Source organism: Mustelus asterias, unplaced genomic scaffold, assembly GCF_964213995.1.
Source record: "Mustelus asterias unplaced genomic scaffold, sMusAst1.hap1.1 HAP1_SCAFFOLD_342, whole genome shotgun sequence".
NCBI lineage: Eukaryota > Metazoa > Chordata > Chondrichthyes > Carcharhiniformes > Triakidae > Mustelus > Mustelus asterias.
This window is the reverse complement of record NW_027590302.1, coordinates 73,015-90,752: the sequence shown is the minus strand read 5'-3', so window position 1 is coordinate 90,752 and position 17,738 is coordinate 73,015. Positions and strand designations below refer to the sequence as shown.

Sequence of the window (17,738 nt, the reverse complement as noted above, 5' to 3'; positions counted from 1 at the left end):
CATCCATCCATCCATTTTTTCCAGAATTTTTTACCACAGTCAGGTTTATAACAGTTCGATACCAGCATTGCTCTTTGCACGTGGTGAGCTACATGAAATTTAATGCAGTTGAAGACAGCTTACTCATTTTTTTTCAGGAGGAACCAACAAGGGTAATGTAAATATGAATTGCTGTGGGTAATTGACGGGCTTGTGCAATGGGACTGATATTGCTCCCGGCTGTCCAAATTGGCACAAATATTGAGCGACCATTTGCAGCTCGTTGTCGTGTGGTGGGTTCCGTGGTGTAATGGTGAGCACTCTGGACTTTGAATCCAGCGATCCGAGTTCAAATCTCGGCGGGACCTTGCTTCAATTTGCAAATGCAGATTGTTAAAAAATACTTTTTCAATTCTATCAAATCAAGTCCAATTCATGGTCTCAACAAGTTGAGAAATTTCCGATCCAAGCTGACAAGACAGGGCAAGCGACCATTTACCCTGTCCTGGGCCCGATCTACATGAGCCAAGCTGATTGGAGGAGGGAAAGCAATACCTCCTCCAAGACTTGATCTCTTTTGCATCTTAGCCAAAAGGCCGAGATACCGCTTTTAAAAATTGCTTCATATGAAACATATGAAGCTTCAATGTAACCTAATGACCTCAACCAAGTGCAGCATCCAATCCAAACTACACTTGATCTTAGCCAAAAGGCCGAGAAGCCTTTTGCAAGTACAGATGATTGATATACTGAAGGGCATTTTGTTTAAATTTGTTAAAAAGGACGAACCGAGAAGACAATTTACGAGCCAGTTCAACGACTATCACAATGCACATTGCTGAACCTCTGGCACCAGATGCCTGCAACGTCAATGCTTTTCATATTTTCGCTACTCTTTAACTCCTCAGTTGAAAGAGGGAAGCAGTTGGTGTCGGAGAACAATAAATTGACTGGAGTTCGGCATGTGTGTGCGTGCGTAAGTGCGCACGCGCGCGCGTGTGTGTGCGTGTGGCGGTGTGTGTCTGCGTTGTGGTAGAAAAGTCTCCTGTCTTCGATCAGAGTGCTGCCGATTCTAAGGTGTAACGCACTCTGGCCTCTCGCTCCGACTTCTTGATTAAATTGGGACAGATGAGTGACTGAATGCCACATGTAGGTGGACCCCTTGCCCACTATGGCTTCCCTGCCTTTCAGCGCTGTGTATTCATGAGCAATTGCCCTCTGGGGCTGATGCAATGACGCCAGGAGAGTCATTCGCTGCATCATCTGCAATGTGACTGCGGTGGAATTTGATGAAATTTCCCTCAGTGTTTAGATTTCCACTTTCTGCGAATTTAAAATGAAATGCCCTTCAGCAAACCCAACATCGCTGCAAATAGCAGCTGGCTGCTCTGTTGTAGGATCTCTGGTCTAATGGTGAGCATATGAATCCAGCGAACCGAATTTAAATTTAGGCGGATCCTTGCTCTTCTTTGCCATTGTTGAGGATGGATTTGTTGAAGGACCTTTTGTTTAAATTCCTCACAAAGCAGGAATTGGGGTGACAATTTGTCAGCCAGTTCAACTTCTATTACACTGCACATTGCTGAGCCACTGGCGACAGATGCCTGCATCAACAATGTGTTTTTTTAAATCTTTCACTACTCGTTAACTCCTCTGTTGAAAGAAAGGAACATTTGGTGTTACACACCAACAACCATTCGACTGGAGACTGGCAATTATTGAGCAAGCGTGTGTGTGTATCTGTGTGCGTGTGCGTGTGTGTGTATGTCTTTTGGGAGAAAGGCCGAATGTCAAAGGTCAGAGTGCTGTCGTTTCCATGGTGTGACTCTTCGCAATCTGGACTCTCGTCATCCCACCTCTTGTTTAAATTAGGACAGATGAGTGAGTGAATGGCACCCCGAGGTAGACCCCCTCCAAAATATATATTGAATTAAGAACGTATTTTGAAATGATTAATCCTCATTTTGTATTATTTCATGTCAAACAGGGTGACACATTGTTGTATCTTATTATTAATTAAAACATCTACCCTTTAACTACGTAAGGGGGCAAAGTTCAGTTAAAGAAAACTAATCCAAATGGAATTAGAAAAAAATACACTGAAGTTACGGCAAATACAGGGAGAGAACTCTATTTAGGACCTTGTGATAGGATGTAAGGCTGGAGTGATTGAATGACATTGCGGATGATTGTTGTTCCCACAGACACAATCTCCCGGATCCTCGTTCAAATCTCACGCAAAATGAGAAGAAAATTTCCCGCTGAATTAAGCACAAACTCTTCGAATGCCGGGGAAGCAGAGATAGGGTTAACTCAGAAAGCAGGAACCGTGAGATTAATTGGGCAGCAGGGTGGCACGCTGGTTCGCACTGCTTCATCACAGCGACACTGACCCGTGTCGTTGTGATTCCCGGCTTGAGTCACTGCCCGTGTGGAGTTTGCAAGTTCTCCCCGTGAATGCGTGGGTTTCCTCCCACAGTCTGAAAGAGGTGCTGGTTAGGTGCACTGACCCGAAAAGGCGCTGGAGTGTGGTGACTCGGGGAATTTCACAGTAAATTGCTTGTCACTCAAACCAGGTGGGTAAACGGCGTCTCAGCATGTCCGAAGTCAAACTGTCGCCCCATTTTCAGTCGTTTCAATCAGCTCACCTCTCAATTTTCTAATCTAACGAGAGAACAGTCTCATCCCACTGCATCACTCCTCCCAGAACAACTGCCTCATTATAGGATTAAATCCAGTGAACCTTTGTTAAACGTAGAGAATAGAGGGAGCAAAGAGCAAAGGGGGGAACAGTGATCGATGCACAGACAGAGAGACTGAAAGAGTGAAAGAGTCTGAGACAGGTTTTCAGCAACAGAGAGGGACAGAGAGTGAGGCAGACACCCACAACCCAATATACAAACAACAACTCTCTGAACCCACAAGCATGGGATGCTCTGATTGGGTGAATAAGAATTAAGTGAATGTCCGCAAAAATTGTCACTTTTTGAAAATGTCTAGATTCTCTGTGAGTGTGCTGTGCTAACAGAAGCCTTGCAGTCAGTGCTCAGGTTATCAAGTCCTACCCCATGTGAACCAATTCCAACATATCACGGGAAATAAACAAACAGAATCCGCTACTTGTCCATTTCGGAACAAAGGCTTGCTCCACAATTTGAACCCGGGACCGCTCGCACGTTTGCGGATTTTAACATCCGAAGCGAAAATCACACCCCTAGTCCATCAAGCCATCTCTCAAATAACATGTCAACCAAATGTATTTTCACTGCCATGTAAAAGCGGATCCGACATCTGCACTGAAATGTGTTGAGGTTGGAAAAACTCAGGAAGTTAACCGGCGTGTGTGCAGATGGAAACAAAGTTAAACCTTCACCTCCATGACCTTTCATTAACATTGGGAATGTTTAGAAATAGAAGAAGTTTTAAAAAGTGAAATCGAGCAGGGAGGAATCATCACAACATCTGGCAGCGTGGAAGCCAGGAGAAAATAAATGAGGGAAACAGAGAATGACAGAATGATTACACCACAGAATGAGACGATTACAACGTTACTTGCACGACTCACATGTGCTGTGGGTGTAGGGGAAGCAGAGGACGTACTGTACATATACTTCAACAGAACTGCAGTGATGAGGTTGGTGGGCTTGAAAATTGAACGTTACACATCGAATCATAGGAACATGGGAATTGGGAGCAGATGTCGGCAAATTCAGCCCTTTGGTCCTGCTCCACCATTCAATCAGATCATTGTTGACCTCTCCTTGATCTGAAATCCACCTCTCCACCTGTTCTCCATATCCTTTAATGCATTTTTCTTTACCAGAACTAAATCTATCCTTTCTTGAAATCATTGAACGATTCAGATTCGACCGCGCTATGGAGCAGCGAGTTCCACCAATTCACCACCCTCTGCGAGCAGTAGTTCCCCCTCATCTCAGTGTTCAATGTACCGGCTCTCAAACTATAGACGTGATCTCTTGTTCGACATTGCCCCATAGGAAGAAACGTTTCGTCTACCTTTGCTCTATCAATCCATTTAGAGTTTTATATATCTCGATCAGATTCTCCTTCATCCTTCTAAGCTTCAGCAGCTTGTGGGATTATTTCACCTCACCCTCAATTCCATGTCCCAACGAATTCAATCCGTGTTGTCATCAGCTGAAGGAGGCATTTATGTTCTATCCAAACAGAACATTTTGAAGGAGAAACATGTCACAAGTGAAAAAGATCTGAGATAGAAATAATAAGCAAGGGACATAAGTTAAGTCAGTTTAAAAAACACAGTTCACTAGTTTCCCTGGTAGTTCAGTGTTTGTGTTCAACACTCCCCATGGGATAACTTGTTTCAATTCCCGCTGAGGAAAATAAGACTATTTGCTCTCAGCAAACCATCAATAATGATCTGATTTACTCTCCGATCGAATACAGGTCTACTAGAATCAGCCGAGTGAGGTTTGCAAGTTTATATCAGAGCTGGAAATTTCACATGTGCAACAGTTCAAGAATAAATACAGAAAGAGAAGGAAAGTGTAAGGCAGCAAACTACGAACGGTTGAGACGTTTTTGCAAGGTAAAATCTGTCTGGTAATGGGTCAGATTTTACTGTTTACAGTGACACTGAATTATGAAACTGTTCCCTCACCCTGCATTGAAAAGCATTTGGAAATATTTCTGTCCGGTTCCGAACAGTCGGAAGCAAAAGTGATAAATGCAGTGGAGTGTCCGTTGTATGTTATCATTGGCTGAGCACATCACTGGTGTTGAACCACAAGTTGCCATTTTGCAGGAGAAAGCTGTTTGTGGCGAAACTGGTCTGGCGTGAAAACAAAAGCAGCCTGGATAATTTAAATTCTAAAACACGCTGTGAGCTGGTGGTTAGAGTTTGACTTTTTCGCTGCTGTTTAGATTACTGGTCTGGAATTGAAGATTTATTGCCACCATCCAAACTCTGAAAACAAATGTGAGTTATTGCCTGGATGAACATATAAAACATAATATGATCCTTAAGTGCAGACTCTGTGCAAATTCAACAGGAGGTTCCGTTGTCATTTCTGGCAGGAAATTGGGAAGAGACGAGCTGATGGACAGTTTAAATGATGCCGGCCCTTCACTGCAGCTCATTGTGTCTCTGACGTGAGATGATTTCTGTTTGTTTCGCAGTTCAGACTTACCTGAATCAGTGACGGAGCAGGCTCCTTCCTCCTGATGGCCTTTCCAAGGTCCATTGCGTTTAATGAATTTCGGTAACATTATCATTAAATAACATGATCGTGATGCGTTGCAACGTGGTAGCGCGGCCGAGCGGTCTAAGGTGCTGGATTAAGGCTCCAGGCTCTACGGAGTTGTGGGTTCGAATCCCACTGCTGCGAGCATGAATTTGGCCTAACAGCTCAGTTTGAATACAGGAGTGTGTGCCGTGTCGTTTTTGTCAGGAACAACGAGCAGACACATGACCAACTGAAAAAGTTGCTGGGGTAAAGCAGCGTGTGTGCAAGTGGCTCCTTTCGAGAGCACACACAGGCTGAATTTCTGACTGCGGAGTCAGAAGACCTGTTGAGATGTTCCAGCATTGTCTGTTTTTGTTTCAGATTCCAGCATCCGCAGTATTTTGCTTTTACCGCCACCATTTACATTCCGTTTTTTTTGTCTATCACAACTTTGTCAACTCTTACGCACGGCTCCCACCCTCACCCCCCGTATCTCCCACACTTAAAGTGTAAATCTCGTCCTCCTTTACTGTCTTCATCTTTGATGACTGACCATACAGATTTGAAATGTTGGCTCTATTCTCTCTCCAGAGATGCCGTCATGCCTGTTGAGATTTTACAGCATTTTAAGTTTTTCTTTTAAGTTCCAGCATCTGCAGTAATTTGCTGTTCGCTGAAGGAATCATTGGTGTTCTATCTAAACATGAGGGTTTTTTTTTCCGACAATCCTTTCTTGAGTATTTGAAAAACGCTACAATGCACCAGTCAGATGAAAGCATTTGCTCCCATCTTCCCTGGTGGTCTAGTGGTTAGGATTTGGCGCTTTCACCGCCGCGGCCCGGGTTCGATTCCCGGTCAGGGAATGTTGATTTTATAGCTGCCGCCCAGCACATGATTTAGGAGGGGCTGAAATTACTTCCTGATCGATAACAGAAGTGATCATTGTGCCAGTTTGAGCTCCCTGGAGAAACAAAATAAACCCATTTGCACAATCCCGTCAATTGTCCCCGGCAATTTATGTTTACATCCTCCCTTGCTTTATATCACAGAACATCCGTTTTGTTCTTTTCACAGGTTGATTCATGGCGTTACCATCAGAAAATGTTGGAAATACTCGGCAGGTCAGTTAATGTTCCGTGGCAAATGCGTGATTATTTCTGAAAGCTGAGTTACTCTGAAATTGAAAACATTTGGAAATGTTTCTGTAAAGGTGAAATACTGCTCATGCTGGAACATGAAACACAAAAAAAAGTACTTGAAAATCTCAGCAGGTCTGACAGCATCTGTGAAGAGAGAACAGAGCCAATGTGTCGAATCAGGAAATCTGATGAAGGGTCATCCAGATTTGAAACGTTTGTTTCCTCACAGAGGTTGTCAATCCTGCTGAGATTTTCCACCATTTTCTATTCCTGTTTAATAAGTTTCTGCTCAGGATTGAACCAGGAAATTTGCATGTGTACGGCGACCGTGATAAGTACCACACTACAGAAACGCTGCGATGCAATGATGTAAGGAAACTGGCTCCACAAACACGTCAATTACCGACAGCAATTTATATTTGCATTGTGTCTGCTCGTACCTCCTGTTAAAATGTTTAACGATACAATCTACTGCGTAGAATTCGTGTGATAACATGCACGACCTACCTTGCATTAAATTGATCTTTCTCTACACCCAAACTATGACTGTAACAGTACGTTCTGCACTCTCTCGTTTCCTTCTCGATGAATGATATGCTTTGGCTGTGTAGCGCACAAGAAAAATACTTTCCGCTGTATGCTAATGCATGTGACAATAATAAATCAAATCAAATTTACTCCATGAAGTTAATTAATTGAACATTTAGCAGTGATGGGCTTCGATCACGCGCTTTAACTAACGCGACTGCCTTGAATTCAGGACCTGAGACTTGAATGCTGTCAGCAGAATCCATTGGTACCGGAACTGATATTGACAGTGAACAGAATCAATGAAAGAAAACTGGACGACATGTCCCATTGAGCCTCCTCCACGACAGAAATAAGGCAGATCCGCAACCTCAACCCCAATTTCCCAGCTTATACCAATAAGGTCTTCATTCCCTTAGATTCCAAAATCACTCCAACTCAACCTTCAATATCCTCAGCGACTGAGGATCCACGTACCTCTGGGCAGCTGCACAATTCTAAAGATACACAAGCGTTTGGGAGAAGAAATGTCTCCTTACCTCAGTCATAAATGGCTGGCACCTGACCCAGAGAATGTAGGTCCAGAGTGCCTGACCAAGACACTTGTCGCCATTCTAACCCACTTATCCTCACACATTTACCATGGCTCATCCATCTGACCGACATCAACTGCACCGCGAGTGAGAGAGTGAAAGCAGAAATATGACTGTGGCGATTTTACTGAGCGCATTTTCTTTCCAATAATTGGAAAAAAAAATATTTTGTTGGATCCATATTCAGTTCATATTCAACAACGAAATACAATCTGGGAACTTTCAAGCAGTAAATTTCGATCATGTTCGACCCTGTTTCGAATCGGACAGTCTATCCTATATGATAAGCCTCACACTATAGAAACTCTGCTCATGATCAATGTGACCGGCCTAGGATATCAAACCGTGCAGTCTGATTGCTATTTAGAACCTTGCGTGGGTTCTTAATTATACTGGCTGCTTTGCCGAGGCAGCGGGAAGAGCCAATGGATGGGAGGCAAGTTTGCGTGATGATCTGAGCTACGTTCACGACCCTTTGTAGTTCCTTGCGGTCCAGGGTAGAGCAGGAGCCATACCAAAATGTGATACAACCAGAAAGAATGCTTTCTATGGTGCATCTGCAAACGTAGGTGAGAGTCGTAGCTGACATGCCAAATTTCCTTAGTCTTCTGAGAAAGTAGAGGCGTTGTTTGGCTTTCTTAACTATAGTGTCAGCATGGGGCGACCAGGACAGGTTGTTAGTGATCTGGAGACCTAAAAACTTGAAGCTCTCGACCCTTTCTACTTCGTCTCCGTTGATGTAGACAGGGGCAATTTCTCCTCTACGCTTCCTGAGGTCGAGGACAATCTCATTCGTTTTGTTGACATTGAGGGAGAAATTATTGTCGCCGGGCCAATTTCACCAGCTTCTCTATCTCATTCTTGTACTCTGTCTCCTCATTATCTGATATCAGACCCACTATGGTGGTGTCGCCAGCCAACTTGAAAATCGAATTGGAGGGGAATTTGGCCACACAGTCATGGATATATCAGGACTGTAGGAGGGGGCTGGGAACACGACCTGGTGGGGCACCAGTGTTGAGGATGACCGTGGAGGAGGTGCTGTTGTCTATCCTTACTGATAGTGTCCTGTGGGTTAGGAAGTTCAGGATCCAGTCGCAGAGGGAAGGGCCGAGGTCAAGGCCATGGAGTTTGGAGATGCGTTTCGTCGGAATAAGGCTGAGCTGTAGTCAATAAATAGGAGTCTGACATAGGCGTTTTTGTTATCTCGGTGTGCCAGGGTTGAGTGCAGGGCCAGGGAGATGGTGTCTGCTGTGGACCTGTTGCGGCGGTAGACGAACTGTAGTGGACCCAGGCAGCCCTGGAGGCTGGAATTGATTCGTGCTATGACTAGCCTTCGAAGCACTTCATAATGATGGATGTCAGAGCCATCAGACAGTATTCATTCAGGCACGCTGCTTGGATTTTCTTTGGTAGTGGGATGATGGTTGTCTTCTTGAAGCAGAAGTAAAGAGAGGTTGAAGATGTCTGCGAATACCCCCGCCAGCTGATCCACGCAGGATCTGCGTTCACATCCGGGTACCCCATCCGGGCCAGTCGCTTTCAGTGGGTTGAACTTCGAGAAAGCTGCTCCGATATCTGCAATGATGACCTCTGGTACAGTTTCATCCAAGGCTCCCAGGGTGGAGGGAACGCATCGTTTCTGTCATGTCCTGATTACACATTCACCGAACCAAAGATTCCCTGTTGGAAAGCGGGCGGAAGTATACTTTTAACCTCAGAGTGAGGAAATGAGCAATAATTCACGTTTATTGCTGAATATTAACTGAATACTGTATTTTATACTGTGTTACACTTCCCCTTCCCCTTCACAGTTCCGTATTCAAACCCGACAGAACATTTTTCGCAGACTCTCCTTTCCAACTCTGAATGGTCAGAAAGCTTCCCTCAAACCTGCACAGTCCGGCTGATTGCTTTTGATTTGTTTGTGATTATTAAAGGCGAAGCCACGTTTCAGATGGGGAAACAAACCCAACAATGATTCTCTCTTCTCCGGCTCCACATTGGAGACAGGGACAAGCAGCAGGATTTTAACCCGCAGTCTCCAATCACCCGCTGACAGCAGAAAGGCGCGAATGCAGATGCACCTGTACGTTGGTTTAAACTCAGAGTGAGAATTTATTGTTGAAAATTAACTCAACAGAGTATTTTACACTGCATGTTACATTTCCCCATCCATCTGTGCACACACAAACGCAATACTTTTCACTGACTCCCGTTTCCAGCTCTGACGGTTCAGAAAGCTTCTCTCAAACCTGCACATTCCGGATCTTCCTTTCGTTCGTTGAACAGAAGCACCGCTGATCAGCATTTATTGCCCATCCCCAGTTGAGGGGCAACCACTTTGCTGTGGCTCTGGAGTCATGTGTCGGCCAGACCATCGAACAACTGCAGATTTCCTTCCACGACGGACATGAGTGAATCATGATTTTTAGCAACAATGGATGTTGTTTGATGGCCATCAGTGGATTTTTATTCCAATCTTATTTATTGTATTCAAACTCCACTGGCTGCCCTGGCCGTCCCAAGAATATTAGCTGGTCGAGGGATCACACCACTGGACGATCGTCTCACCTAAAACAACTGCTCCAGGTGAGGCTCGAACTCACAACCTCGGCATAGCCCGCTGCCTGCACTGCTGTATAAGTACCGCGCGCTAACCGATTGCGCCACTGGAGCAGTGCGTTTGAATCGTTTGTGTCAGATTATTAAAGGTTACCGCAGCGTTACCTCCGTGAATAACAGTTATTCGAGGCCACATTTCAGACAGGGAAACAAATCCATCGCTGATTTTTTTTCCCGGCTCCACAGTGAGTGAGACAGGGAGAAGCAGCAGGATTTTATCCCGCAGTCTCCAATCGCCAGCAGAAAGCGGCGATTGCAGCTTCAATCAGCGGGTTACTGCCCATCCCTGGGACACAAGGTCTATTTCCGTTCAAACCTCCCCATAAACCGAACACAAGCTCAGCAAAACGCAGATATATCATGTCCGGCTCACTAAACCTTCGAGAAGCATTTACACAACACACGAGTGATTCGCAAACAAAATTCACACGAACTTTCCAAAACTTTTCAGTGATAAATTCCTCCATTTGGTTGAAAAACTGAGTGTTGTGAATCGGGAAATGAGCACCATGGGATTTGTGTTACGCAGTGACTTGTTTCCCATGGTTCGCCCTCAGGTTTGCAATTCCATTTGTGTTGTATATTGACGTGAATCTTATATCAAAATTAGGAGAAACCAAGGGCAATATTAACTCTTGGAACAAATCGTGAGGGAAATGGATCAAAATATTTGGAAGGAGGTGCAGCTGAGAATGGTGTTATTGATGATTGAGTGGAAAGCATTGGTTCGCTGGGGGTCTGGTTTTCAGTTCCATTCCCTCCTGTTGAATTCCTCCCTGTGATAAGAGACATGGATTCATTTTACCTGCACGTTCATAGGAGAAAGGGAATAACCAACACGCTACAGCAGTGCTGCGGGATCAACGGAACTAAAGAGACTTGTATAGAATTGTAAACAGTGCGGTCATGCTGCAGTTCTGGAACAGGCTTTGCAGAAATAGAATTGTGGTCATTGACACACTAGTTTAGAATACATGTAACAGCTGCTGCAGTCTCTGTGGCGCAATTGGTCAGCGCCGTCGACTGTTAACTGTGGAGGTTGGTGGTTCGATACCACCCAGAAGCGGAATGTTGCTATTTTCTCACCATCAGCATTCACAGGCAAACAGTTGCGTGTTGGCAATGAGTTTGTGGGCGTCAATAAAAATAGTTCTCAATTGTGACCGGCTGTACTGTTATCTGGTGTTACCAACATTATTCAATGACGATTGACTTTACACATATTACATACAAAATTATATACATGCTTCCATTATTCCATTAAACTTAAAAATTACAATCGAAACATGGACTTTTGGCTGAGCATTTGTTCCAATTCCATATCCCTGCTTCCATTCATTCTTGGATAGATCATAAATCTGTCTAACCCAGAGTGAAATATGTTCAAGGATGGAGCATCAGAACCCTCTGGCTGGAGAATTCCGAAGATTCACGAGGCTTTGAGTGAAGCAAATTCTCCTCATCGCACTCCTAAATCATCAGCGCCTTATCCTGAGATTGTGCTCCCGTGTTTTAGATTCCTGGATCAGGAAAAAATAATGCCTCAGCTTTTCAATGGTACCTATTCTTTCTCGTGAAAGCTGTTGAGATTTTCCAGCATTTTCAGTTTTTGATTCAGATTCCAGCATCATCAGATTTTGCTTTTATTCTGTCTAAAATGCGGGGATCCAAACTGCGTACACTATTCCAAATGTGGCCTCAACAAAACCCTGAATTACTGTAGCAAGATACAAACACTTCTAAACTTAACTCCGTGCTCAAGGCTGGAAGGAGAGCGTGACAGTGGATAATTCGCACTGTGTACATTCCTGCAATCAGTAACTCTAATGTAATCAGTAACTGGATCAGGAAGATGAGATATCTGTGTCTCTTTGTACAGTCATCTCTAAACTCCATCTCCTCTTAATGCCGTGTGGCATACATTCGCTTTCCCTGCTTTCCAGTTAAAGCTCGGGTTCACCAACTGTCTGTGTCTTTATCAAGCAGCTAATTGACCCTGGGAGCTGGATAGCCAGAGGGAGCTGGATGTGGGGCAGCGACAGAAACAGGAAGAGACGCGACATGACAGTGATCTTTCTGTCGATAGATCTGCCTCAGTCCTTCCCTCTCTCAGTCTAACTATCCATTTCCCTCTTCTGTTTTTGTTCCTCCTATTCTCTCCCTGTCTGGGTGGAATCAAGTTTAATTGAATTGATTCTGAAATGAGGCCGTTGTTGAACTCGGGTTGATTGTAATGGCGGAGGAGACTCAATGGGACATGTGATCTAATCCAACTCCAATGATTCTGTTCACTGCCAATACTAGTTCCGACAGCAATGACTTCTGTTGGTGTCGTTGATAGGAAGTTTAAGGCACTAAATTTAGGATAGCGACATTTGTGGAGGCGTGTGATCAAATTCTCCCAATGTCAGATTTTCACTTAAATTACTTGAAACGTTACGAACTTTGATCAAACATGTGATTATTAAAATTGAATGCAGCAGAATGTGTCATCATTCATTTTGATTAGAGAAACCGGCAGAGAGAATGTAAAGTGAGCAACTGACGGGCTTGTGGAACGAGTTTAGTTGCTCCACAAGTAAACCGGGTCTGCTTCAAGTCATCCATCGCAAAGTTTCTGTAGTGCAGTCGTTACCATGTTTGCCTCACATGCGCACCGGTCCCCGGGTCAAGACCGAGCAAAAACATTCCGAAATGGGTTAATTTCAAATGATTCAGATTTATTCTTGCTTTTCACGAAACATTGATTGAACGGTTGAGGTCTTGTGGCATTTAAAATGGGAATCACTCAGTAAAGAGATTAAAAGGGGAGGTCTGTGATAGAGAGCATAACACGATGGGTTAACTGACACAAGGAATGATGGACAAGGGCAACATTGGGTGGTTCCCAATATTTTATACTTTGCTGCTTTTATGGGTGAACTCCAGCTCTCCATTCCTCCGGCAATTTCACCGCTCAAACTGAGACTTTCTCCATCCCGCTTTGTTAATCCCACAGTTACTTCTTTCTGAATGAAAACTGCTTGCAATCAGTCGAAGTCAAATAGTTTTGTGCTTCATTCAGCGAGAAGTTTTCTTATCATTTAGCCCGATATTTTTATCCAGAAATGAGTGACATTTGTGCCAATGCAAACGGTTAATTCTGACCCATTATCAACCAGATTTTACCTAGTGTCACCATCTCCATCGTCAGCGCTTTCCATCCTATCTCTGTCCTTCACTATCTGTGTTTCTTTTTGACCTTTTGTCCATGTGACATTTCCAACTCGGAAGCAAAACTACAAACCTCACTCCACCGTTTCTGGCAGAGCGGCTTTGGACCAGGAAGTATTACAGTTTGTTTATCAAAAACATTAAGTCTTAGTGCATCGAAGCCAGCCTGTGACCCCGAAAGCACCGAACACTAGCCACGAGACCAGCAGGATGTAATTTTCCTGATTCTCGCAGTCACGGATTACAGGAATGTGCATAGTGCCAACTAAACACAGTCACCCACTCCTTCCAGTCTGTTAAGATATGGAATTGTTCATATTTTCACACTAGCTTCCAGTATGACCAAAGCAGATCTGTAACAAGCTGATGTTGTTCAGAATTTTTACCACACTCAGGTTTATAACACTTCGATGCCAACATTCCTCGAACGTGGTGAGCTACAGTGAAATTTAATGCAGTTGAAGATAGCTTATTGAAGATAGCTTACTCATTTTTTTCAGGAGGAACCAGCAAGGGTAAAGTAAATATGAATTGCTGTGAGTTTTTGATGGGATTGTGCATTTGGGGCTGATATTTCACTCTGCTGTTCAAATTGGCACAGGTATTGAACGACCATTTTCAGCCTGCAGTTCAAAACTCGGCTTTAATTTGCAAATGCTGATGGTTGATTTGCTGAAGGGCATTTTGTTTAAATTTCTCACAAAGTACGAATCGAGAGGACAATTTGTCAGCCACTTCCACTGCTATTACAATGCACATTGCTGAGCTTCTGGTGCCAGGTGCCTGCAACATCAGTGTTTTTCATCTTTTCGCTGCTCTTTAACTCCTCTGTTGAAAAAAGAAACAGTTGTTGTCACACAATAACAATTCGACTGGAGTCTGGCAATTATTGAGCAAGTGTTTACGTGCGTGTGTGTGTGTGTGTGTGTCTGTGTGCCTGTGTGTCTTTGTCTATGTGTGTGTGTGTGTGAGAGAGAAAGAGGGCGTTGGTGTGTGTGTGTGTGTGTTTTGGGATAAAAGTCTTCCATCAGAGTGCTGTTGATTCAATGGGTGACGGTTCACACTCTGGCCTCTCGCCTCCTAACTTTTGTTTAAAGTTGGACAGGTAACAGAGTGAATTACACCTCTAGGTGGACACAAACCCCACTGTCGCTTCCCCGACTCTCAGCGCTTTGTATTCTTGAGCAATCGTTCTCTGGGGCTGATGAAATGACGCCAAGAGAGTCATTCTCTGCAAAAACTGCAACTTGCACATTGCTGTGTCTCTGGCGAAAGATGCCTGCATCAGCAATGTTTCTTTTCATCTTTCGCTGCTCTTTAAATCATCTGTTGAAAGAAATGAGCAGTTGGTATCACACAACAACAACAATTCGACTGGAGATTGGCAATTATTGAGCAAGTGTGTGATTGTGTGTGTGTGTTTTGGGAGAAAGGCCGAGTGTCATAGGTCAGAGTGCTATCATTTCCATGGCGTAACGCTTCGCAGTTTAGACTCTCGCCGTCCCACCTCTTGTTTAAATTGGGACAGATGAGTGAGTGAATGGTACAAGTAGGTGGATCCCCAACAAAATATATACTGAATTCGTAACATCTTTTGAAATGATTAATCCTCTTTATGTTTCATTTCATGTCAAACAGGGTGACAGATCCTTGTATCTTATTATTTAAAACCTCAGCCCTTTGACGATGCAAACAGGTCAAGTTCAGTCAAAGAAAACTACTCCACATTGAACGAGAAAAAAAGACACTAAAGGTACTGCAAACCCCACCTCAAAACAGAAAATATTGGAAACAGCAGGTCAAACAGCGTCTGTGGTGAGGGAAACAGAATGAATGGTTCGGGTCGCTGACGTTTTATCCAAACTGGAAGAAGTTAGAGGTTTAATAGTTTACGAGCAAATACAGAGTGAGGGAGAATAGAGGGCGAGAACCCTATTTATGATCTTGTGATAGGATGTAAGGCTGGAGTGATTGAATGACAATGAGGATGATTATTGTTCCCACTGACACAATCTTCCAGATCTTGCTTTAAATCTTGCGCAAAATGAGAAGAAATTTGCTCTCTGAATTAAGGACTAAACTCTTCGACTGCCCGGGAAGCAGGGATAGCTTTAATTCAGAAAGCAGTGACGGTGAGATTAGTGGGGCGGCACGGTGGGACGGTGGTTTGCACTGCTGCCTCACAGGGACCCGAGTTAGATTCCTGTTTGGGTTACTATCTGTGTGAAGTATGCACGTTCTTCCCGTGGCTGCATGGGTTTTCTCCCACAGTCGGAAAGATGTGCTGGTTAGGTGCACTGACCCGAGTGGGCGCTGGAGTGTGGCGGGTCGGTGAATTTCATCATAAATTGCAAAGTTAGCCTTACTTGTGACTAACAAAGCAAAGCGGGATAGAGAAAGACTCCGTTTGAACGGTGACACTGCCAAGACTTCACCAACGAAAGCAGCAAACATAGCGTGGGGCTCGAACCCACGACCCTGAGATTAAGAGTCTCATACTCCACCAACTGACCGCGAGGGACACATATCAGAACTGGCACTTAATATTCTAAAATGCGTGGAGACAAATATGGCTTTGCCATCTGGTGTCTCAGCTTGTTCTGATTACAATGTTTACAATTAATCAACCGACAGAATGCTTGACGTTACAATGCATTCCTCTCTATCATCAATAACTTCATTTACATCTTCCACTTCTTAGCTTCACCTCCTTTCAAACATTGCAAACTCCTCCTACATCTTTCACCTGAACATTTTTGATCTAAATACTCAAAACAGGTGGGGGAAACAGCGTCACAGTATGTCCGAAGTCAAACTGTCACCCCATTTTCAGACGTTTCAATCTGGTTAAGTGAATGTCCGCAAGGATTGTCACCTTTTGAAAATGCCTGGATTCTCTGTGAGTGTGTCGTGCTCACAGCAGCATTGCAGTGTGTGCTCAGGTTCTCAAATCATATCCCATGTGAGCCAATTCCGCCATGTCACGGGAATGAAACTAACAAAATCCACGTCTTACCCATTACAAAACAAGGGCTTGTTCAGGATTTGAACCCGGGACCTCTTGAAAGCTTTTGGACTTTAAACACCCAAAGTGAGAACACCCCTAGACCAACAAGCTACCGGTACAAAAGCGCGTCAACTAAATATATATTTTATTGCCATCCAAAAGCGGATCAGACATCTGCACTGAAATGTGGCAACGTTGGAAAAACTCAGGAAGTCAGACAGCGTCTGTCCATAGGGAAACAAAGATAAATATTCACCTCCAAGACCTTTCATTAACATTGGGAATGTTTAGAGATGTTGGGAGTTCAAAACAAATGAAATCCAGCAGGGAGGAAACATAACAACATCTGGTAGGGTGGAAGCCTGGAGAAAATGAATGAGGGAAACAGAGAATCACAGAATGATTATACCACAGGGTGAGACGATTACAAAGTTAGTTGCACGACCGACGTGCGTTGTGGGTGAAGGGGAACCAGAGGACGTACTGTGCATATATTTCAACAGAACCACAGTGATGAGGTTGGTGGGCTTGAAAGTTGATCGTTACGCAAAGAAACATAGGAACGTAGGAATTGGGAGCAGGTGTCGGCAAATTCAGCCCTTTGGTCCTGTTCCGCCATTCAATCAGATCATGGTTGACCTCTCTTTGATCTGAAATCTACCTCCCCACCTGTTCTCTATACCCCTTTGATGCGTTTTTCTCTATCAGAAATATTTCTATCCCTTCTTGAAATCATTCAATGATTCAGACTCCACCGCGCTATGGGACAGCGAGTTCCATCAATGCACCACCCTTTGCGAGAAGTAGTTCTTCCTCATCTCAGTTTTAAATCCACGGGCTCTCAAACTATACACGTTCTTGTTCTTGATTGTCCCATAAGAAGAAGCTTTTGGTCTACCTTTTCTTTATCAATCCATTTAGAATTTTATGTACCTCTATCAGATCCCCTCCCCATCCTTCTAAACTTTAGCATTTTGTGGGACCATTTCACCTCACTATCAATTCCATGACCCAGCGAATTCAACCCGTGTTGTCATTGGCTTAAGGAAGCAATTATGTTCCATCCAAACAGGACATTTTGAAGGAGAAACGTGTCACAAGTGAAAAAGATCTGAGATGAAAATAATGAGCAAAGGGACATGTGTGAAGTCAGTTTGAAAAACACAGTTCACCGGTTTCCATGGTAGTCCAGTGGCTTGTGTTCATCACTCTCCCTGTGATGTCTGGTTTCAATTCCCGCTTTGGAAAAGAAGACTATTTGCTCTCAGCAAACCATTAATAATGATCTGATTTACTCTCTGATCGAAAGCAGATCTACTAGAATCAGCCGAGTGAGGTTTGCAAGTTTACATCAGAGCTGGAAGTTTCACATGTGCAACAGTTCAAGGACAAACACAGAAAGAGAAGGACAGTGATAGGGTGCATTGTATGAACGATTGAGAAGTTG

The 17,738-nt window shown here is 43.9% G+C and overlaps 3 non-coding genes and 1 pseudogene across 3 annotated transcripts; 2 read left to right on the top strand and 2 right to left on the bottom strand.

Annotated features, from left to right (window-relative positions):
* The first annotated feature begins 275 nt into the window (after positions 1-275).
* On the top strand, positions 276-347 carry trnaq-uug (transfer RNA glutamine (anticodon UUG)). The gene has a single exon. It is a non-coding gene; the product is annotated as a tRNA-Gln (tRNA).
* A 153-nt stretch (positions 348-500) lies between these two features.
* On the bottom strand, positions 501-704 carry LOC144486445 (U2 spliceosomal RNA; annotated as a pseudogene).
* A 5,273-nt stretch (positions 705-5,977) lies between these two features.
* trnae-uuc (transfer RNA glutamic acid (anticodon UUC)) lies at positions 5,978-6,049 on the top strand. Its single transcript has one exon. It is a non-coding gene; the product is annotated as a tRNA-Glu (tRNA).
* A 3,981-nt stretch (positions 6,050-10,030) lies between these two features.
* trnai-uau (transfer RNA isoleucine (anticodon UAU)) lies at positions 10,031-10,125 on the bottom strand. Its single transcript has 2 exons — positions 10,088-10,125; positions 10,031-10,066 (listed from the first exon to the last, which is right to left on the bottom strand). It is a non-coding gene; the product is annotated as a tRNA-Ile (tRNA).
* Positions 10,126-17,738: the final 7,613 nt, after the last annotated feature.